This window comes from Tachysurus fulvidraco, chromosome 2 (genome assembly GCF_022655615.1).
Source record: "Tachysurus fulvidraco isolate hzauxx_2018 chromosome 2, HZAU_PFXX_2.0, whole genome shotgun sequence".
In the NCBI taxonomy this organism is placed as follows: domain Eukaryota; kingdom Metazoa; phylum Chordata; class Actinopteri; order Siluriformes; family Bagridae; genus Tachysurus; species Tachysurus fulvidraco.
The window spans coordinates 22,323,326-22,331,130 of record NC_062519.1 but is presented as its reverse complement, the minus strand read 5'-3'; the positions used below and the strand labels follow the sequence as shown (position 1 = coordinate 22,331,130).

Sequence of the window (7,805 nt, the reverse complement as noted above, 5' to 3'; positions counted from 1 at the left end):
TATTATTATTATTATTATTATTATTATTATTATTATTATTATTATTATTATTCACACCCACTCTTAAATTTCGTTTTTTTCACCCCTCATGTTCAGCCAGGATGAAGATGCTCTTCACAATGAAGCATGAAGTCTAATTTAAGAGACAGAATCTGCTATAATGTGTTGTTATTAAATCAGAATGAAGCTGATTTGCACAAAAAGTGTTTGTCTCTGTACTTTAATGACATGTGCGCCATTTAACCCAAAAGGTTTGTGTATGTTGCATGTGATATGTGTGTTTTCCCTCTTATCTGACCTTCCTGACTGGAAGAAAGAGACATAAACACATTACTTTCTTTCTCTATTTCTTAAGATTATTTCTTAAGATTGTCTCCAAAGACCAAAGACAAGCAAAGACAACAGTGCTGACAGTAAACAACAGACCACTACAGTACAGGGAAACATTATACATAAACCGATGAAGGTTCTCGTATCGTTCTCTGTTCATTAGCTGAAGCCGTTCCTTCTATCGGTTGCCATAGTAACGCTTCTCAGTGGGTGGACACCTAGCATCCCAAATCAGTTAAACATTCTGAATGAAGAGTTGTGGTTTGTGTATAAAATTCAGCAGTGTTCATTTACATGCAAAAATAAAGCAGATTGATTAAAAACATAGTGTGAAATAACTGCACCCACATGTTTCCCAGGTTCATATTTGCCAACATTTTAAGAACAGCATACAGGATGTGTAAAAAAACCTTAATCTCCACCTAAATGCAGATCATATCACTGTTTCTTAATTTCAGATGCCTGTGTAAGAAGTCTAACACACACCATTTTTCCAACCGCACTTCGTAACAGCGAGAAACTTTTCACACTTTGAAAAGAAAAGCAATACACTGTAAATGAGCTAACATGCCACGGCGAGCTTTCCAGGACTCATCGGGAGTGTGGACGCATCATCCAAAGAAGAGACATCCTGGACTGTGGTGTAAGCTTTTGATCTGATCTTACCTGTTGCTGGTGTTAGACCATGTACATGTACAGTATATGTTAGGATTCTGTTGTGTGTGTGTGTGTGTGTGTGTGTGTGTGTGTGTGTGTGTGTGTGTGTGTGTGTGTGTGTGTGTGTGTGTTATGAGTGTGTTGTGTATGTGTTGTATGGTTGGTGGATATTGTAATCATGTCCAGATTACAGAAAGACAGAATGTGATTAATATTAAAGCTAATCTGCTGGCAGTATTTGGACAGTAGGAAGATGAATTACTGTAGGGTTTAGGAGGCTTTACACACAAGCTGACTTTGGCAGTAGAACATTTTGTGCTTGCCAACTGCAACAATGACAACAATGATAAAATGTGGGTTATTTGAACATCCATGTTCTCGGGTTTCTTTGTGTCTGCATGCATGTGTGTGAAGGGTTTGAACCACAAACGCACCCACATTTACACACACATTATAAGGAAAATGCTGAAATGAAGAAGAGTAGCTTTGGTCTTTGTCAATTTCAGTGAATAAGGGATGGCCTCTCAGGACTGTTAAAAGAAGCACTTATGAAGGTATAACAGGTATGGCCTGTCTCAGTGAAGGTGCAGGAACTGTGCCCATTGGTCCTTCTGATACAGTAGATTCATGGCCTCTGTGACTGTCAGTTTTTTGTGAGAGAGGTGTGGCTTCTGACATTTCAAAGGTAACACTGCACTTTACAAGAATCCGTGTGAAGGAAAAGGTGATGGGAAAGTTAGGGCCTAACAGAGAGCAGTTTTATTGCCTGAAAGCAATAAGGAGAATAAAATATATCTTATCACTTTACTCCTCTTGATGATCAGAGTAAAAGGTTCATAAAACCTAACATTTGTTGTGGCCTGCTCATTATACCTTGCGATTATACGCTGAGATTGGGATCACAGATTTCTCCACGAAGGACTTACTGTCTGTAGCACTGCTGTCTGAACAAATCCCAGGCCGTATCTTATAGTACATGGTGGGAATGGCATATCTTATTTCTCACCTTTATTCACCAACTCATATCCAATGCTACTCCTTGAATCAGCATCATGGGGCAGTGGAGGCCAGAGAACCCAGGCCTCCAGAAGAAACCTAACAGGCCTGCTTAGGCCTTGTTCCTGCTCTTGGCCTTGATCAGATGCACAGGTCAGGGGAGTAGAGGGAAGTTAGGTAAGGAAAGTCAGGGTTTTTTGTTTTTTTGAAAGACATGAGGTCGTATGTTGGCAGTGCTGGTGCCTCTCCACTGTGCCAGCTGTAAGTCAGATAATGAGTTGCTCTATCTCAACCCATTAAACTCACACCCCTGGTGTCTCGAATTCAGACCTCCTGCAGCACTGGAGACCTAATCCACTTCCTCCTAAGTCAGGTCCTGGAAGGTCCTGCTCAGCTCCAGCATGACCACACACACACACACACACACACACACACACACACACACACACACACACACACACACACACACACACACACACACACACACACACACACACATACACACACACACACACACACACACCAAGCTCTCTGCTCAGATAGAGAAAACCTAAATAGAGCATCAGATTTTAAACACAGGTGTGCCACATCAACCGTCACCCTGTTGGATCCTGCAGCAGACTCCGACTAAACACTAACCCCACATGTTCCAGATGGACTGACAGATTTTTCCTGTTAAAACTTGACAAATCAAAAGGAATATTGCATTCATCATGACACAAAAACATCACCTATAATCATGTTTTTAGCTGTGCATCTGACATCTGTTAATTAGAATAACTAGATTAACCAGAGCAACTATGTTAACTAGCACATTAGCATTGAAAGTTTTAGGACTTTTGTTATTTATATGAAATCTGGAGTTTAGGACACCTTCCTTGCAAATTGAACTCAGTTCTGTATGAAAGCTAGTGGCTGAATGTCCCCCTTTCTTAAAATTTCTTTTTTTCACTTGCCAGGTATTTAAATCTTCCTGAATTATGTGTGCACAATGAATTGACTTCAAAGTTCAGTGGTATATGGAACCATAATTGAGCTCTGTTTTGTTTGTGTGTGTGTGTGTGTGTGTGTGTGTGTGTGTGTGTGTGTGTGTGTGTGTGTGTGTGTGTGTGTGTGTGTGTGTACTCTAGTGAGTAGAAGACTGTCTTTTCTAGCTTTATGAACAAAAGGCCTTTTTTTTCATTTGGCTCTTTATAGCCCACCATAAATCTGCTGTCTAATCGTACCCTTAAAACATGGACAATAGGAACACTCTCACATACGCTTGTGTAAACCTTCAATGTGCATTAAATTCCAAACCCCCCTTTCGTGTTTGGAGGCCATAGCAACATTAGTCAACACACTGAGAGGGAAAAGGCGTTATGAAATATTGGAAAGAAAGCCAAGCTGGTTACAGTTCTGTACACAGGATTAATCCTATCTACCTGATGGCATGGTTTCTGAAGACCTTCTGATTTTCCTTTAAAAAATTTAGTCACAGATTTGCTTAATCACCAGATGGCAATTCTGAATTTTGTGAAATCCTCTGATTAAACAGTGTGTTAGAAAGCTGTGTTATAAAATAAACTCGAGCGAAACAACATCAGTGACTTTCACACTTAAAGGTGCAACTGTTTAATTTCTTACCCCTATAAATAGCCTGGAAAATATATAGAAACAATGAATAGGTAAAGCCATGGCTATGTGGCTGAAAAAACTTGTTTTGTTGAGTAAATGCAATCCGTTTTAAGGCAGTTTTGTATATCAAAGAAAAACACATTTTATCCCTTAAAGCATTGGCTAATGTAATGCATTGAACGAACCACCTTACTAGAAATGTGTAGAACGCTTGGTCGAACGTGAACGTGGTAGAATGTGAGGACGTGATGGTACAGCGGTTAAGGTGCTGGGAAGGTCGGGGTTCGAGTCCACAAGTTGCTGGGTCCTTGAGAAAGGTCCACAACCTCACCTGCTCCAGATGCGCCATCCTATGGCTTGGGCCTAATGGTTAGAGTTTGACTCCTAGCCCTAAGGTTGTGGGTTCGAGTCTCGGGCCGGGCACGATTGAAGTGCCCTTTAGCAATAAAGGCACCGCAGCATAAATGGCTGCCCACTGCTCCTGGTGTGTGTTCACGGTGTGTGTGTTCACTGCTGTGTGTGTGCACTTTGGATGGGTTAAATGCAGAGAACAAATTCTGAGTATGGGTCACCGTACTTAGCTGTATGTCACTTCACTTTCACTTCACTTGATGCTTTGATGAAATGATTGAATTATTCTTTTAGAGGATAATTAGAGGACTATTACCACATCATCTGGTGTTTTTATATATTTGGATCGTCATCAAACATCCTACCAATTGTGACACTAGCTAGTTATTTATCTGACGTGATCTCATTTATCATCTATATCTACATAACAAAGTAAGGCAGTGTCATTATAGTCATTACAGTTGTTAGCATGCTAACTCTAGTTGAGCTCTGCAGATCACCATGCTGGGGTGGAGCTTCATGTACTGTACATGAGCGGTAATAGCTAGGGCTCAAGGTGAAGAAAAGAATTCAAAAGATGTTGAACTCCATCGACTTAACAGTTAAAGACGTAATCATGACTAAGCTGTCTGCATGAAAGGACATGCAGCTGCTCCAGGTGAGTTAACCTTCAATATCAAGGTAAAACAGCAAACAGAAAAGAATAGACACCGAGAGAAATCTAGAACAAACAGAACAAATCAATAACCATCCATCAGGGCTATTGAATTCTGCACATGCTGGAGATGCAATTATTCATCTGTCTCTCCATCTCTGTCCATCTCTCTCTCTCTCTCTCTCTCTCTCTCTCTCTCTCTCTCTCTCTCTCTCTCTCTCTCTCTCTCTCTCTAACCTTTATCATGCAAACAAGGGCAAACAGCCCTCCATTCAGGTCAGCAAACATGCTGCACTTCATTAATAAACAGTTAGCACTCTGTCCTCTTTTTTTTCCTTCTTTTTCCTTTTGTTAATCCTCCCCTTTAACCTTTCTGTCATGTTTATGACTTGGATCCTCATCTCTTTAGACATTAGATACTTCAACAGAAGGCCACATGGTGACTCACACCGACACCAGACTCGAGCTTTATATTAAACATAAAGTGACACGTACAGCAGAAGGATGTCAGATGTGATAAGATGAGGCTTGTACAGTTTTTCCAGTGCGCTTGCTTTTTTGCCATCCCTTTGTCTGAGCCTCGAAGCCTGCTACACAATCAAGAAGCTTTTGTATCTAGAGCTAACTTTGACTTGCTCTTAACTTTTGGTAAACTTTTTCACTCAACAAATTAGCTCTTGCTTTTGTTTGCTAGCTTTCTTGTTTTCAGTAGTTTGCCTACATTCATACATGTAAGCTTATCTCTTAGCTTTGCTTGCTAGGCTACTCAGGGGAATTTACAGTTGTTGAATAAAGCTTACACAAGAATTAGCTAAAGACCTGTAAGACAAGAGAACTCTGTGAAGAAGTCCATCTAAGTTCTTTTTGGCTTTAAAACTTAAAACAAATCTCAGAATGGATCTTTGACCTGAGGGTTAGAAATGTATCTGTGGTCAAATTCATTGATGTGTGTGTGTGTGTGTGTGTGTGTGTGTGTGTGTGTGTGTGTGTGTGTGTGTGTGTGTGTGTGTGTGTGTGTGTGTGTGTGTGTTTGTGTGGGGCATCTGCCATGTGGTCCTCTTGCCATGTGTTTGATGGAAATCTGCAGCTATGAAAAAGACCCAGTCTTCATCTTACTGACGCACATCTGGAGACAAGATACACTCTAACATAGGGTATCAAAACTTAAGCAATGAATCAACCAGACACATGAATAGAACCATTCTCTTTATGATGCAGTGAATCAAATGCAGTTCAAACGACTTTTTTCTCTAGATGTTTTCATTAGCATCGGTTCTAATAAGGCTGTTGGTTATGTTATACTGTACATGGAGAATACGGTATTATAAAGATATATCCTCTTTACTCTCTACACATCTGACCTGTTTTTTTGTGTTTTGTTTTTAAAGCATGTGATGATTTAAGCTCCATCTATATCTCTGATTTGCTGTGCCAAATCTCATCTCCCATCTCTCTGAGCTCTTCAGACCAGGTGATTTTATATGATTTCAGCTAAAGGTTAGAGGTGACTGTGCCTTTGTCTCTATACCCAGTTTTATGTTCAGCACTTTAGTTGCTTTATGAATAAATGAGTGTCCTGGCTGGTGTTCTCTAACTGCAGGGTGTCACTGCAGGAGGTGCCAAGATCCTCAAAGGAAGGTCAGCACTCTGTCAGGACTGAGTGCAAAGTCCACAGAAAAGAGGTTGAAAGCTGTTTTGGAGAACATGCTGAAGAGTTCTGTCCACCCCCCTGTGCCATGATATTAAAGAACTTGCTCTTCATTAAACCAAAGAGCTCAAAGAAGTGCAGCTTTTTTTCTGCCTGCTGCTTGCTACCCTTCACTCTTTTTCTCAGAATGTACAAATGGACACTCTCAATCGCTCGCTCGCTCACTCACACACACACTCACTCACTCACACACACTAAATCACTCACTCACTCACTCACTCACTCACTCACTCACTCACTCACTCACTCACTCACTCACTCACTCAATCAATCACTCAATCAATTATTCACTCACTCAATCAATCAATCAATCAATCACTCACTCACTCACTCACTCACTCAATCAATCACTCAATCAATTATTCATTCAGTCACTTACTCATTCTCTCACTCACTCAATTATTCTCTCACTCACTCACTCACTCACTCACTCACTCACTCACTCACTCACCTCACTCACCTCAATCAATCAATTAATCAATCAAGCACACACTCACTCACTCAATCAATTAATCACTCAATCAATTAATCAATCAATTAATCACTCAATCACACACTCACTAACTCACTCACTCACACACTCACGCACTCACGCACTCAATCAATCAATCAATTATTCATTCAGTCATTTACTCATTCTCTCACTCACTCAATTATTCTCTAACTTACTCAATCACACACTCACTCAATCAATCAATCAATTAATCACTCTTCTCACTCACGCACTCAATCACACACTCACTAACTCACTCAATCATACACTCACTCACTCAATCAATCAATCAATCACTCAATCAATCAATTATTCATTCAGTCACTTACTCATTCTCTCACTCACTCAATTATTCTCTCACTCACTCAATCACAACTCACTCACTCACTCACTCACTCACTCACTCACTCACTCACTCACTCAATCAATCAATCAATCAATCAATTAATCACTCACTCAATCAATCAATCAATTAATCACTCACTCACTCACTCAATCACACACTCACTTAATCACTCACTCAGTCTTTCAATCAGTCAATCACTCACTCACTCATTCAATTATTCAGTCAGTCACTCACTCATTCTCTCACTCACTCACTTAATTATTCTTTCACTCACTCACTCACTCACTCACTCACTTAATTATTCTCTCACTCACTCACTCACTCACTCACTCACTCACTTAATTATTCTCTCACTCACTCACTCACTCACTCACTCACTCACTCACTCACTCAATTATTCTCTCTATCACTCACTCACTCACTCACTCACTCACTCACTCACTCACTCACTCAATTATTCTCTCTATCACTCACTCACTCACTTAATTATTCTCTCACTTGCTCACTCACTCAGTCTCTCACTCCTCTCACTCTCTGCTCCTACTTCATGCAGCTTATCGTTATTACTCACCTGCAGCCTATTGATTATACAGAACAAATCACTGCTCTTGTTTTATACAAAACACCAAAGCTCATGTTTGTGAGCCTTCAT

General features: G+C 40.3%; 1 long non-coding RNA gene across 1 annotated transcript; it reads left to right on the top strand.

Annotated features, from left to right (window-relative positions):
* The first annotated feature begins 808 nt into the window (after positions 1–808).
* Positions 809–6,367, top strand: LOC113646138. Its single transcript, XR_003441362.2, has 3 exons — positions 809–973; positions 5,995–6,077; positions 6,207–6,367. It is a non-coding gene; the product is annotated as an uncharacterized LOC113646138 (long non-coding RNA).
* The last annotated feature ends 1,438 nt before the right edge of the window (positions 6,368–7,805 follow it).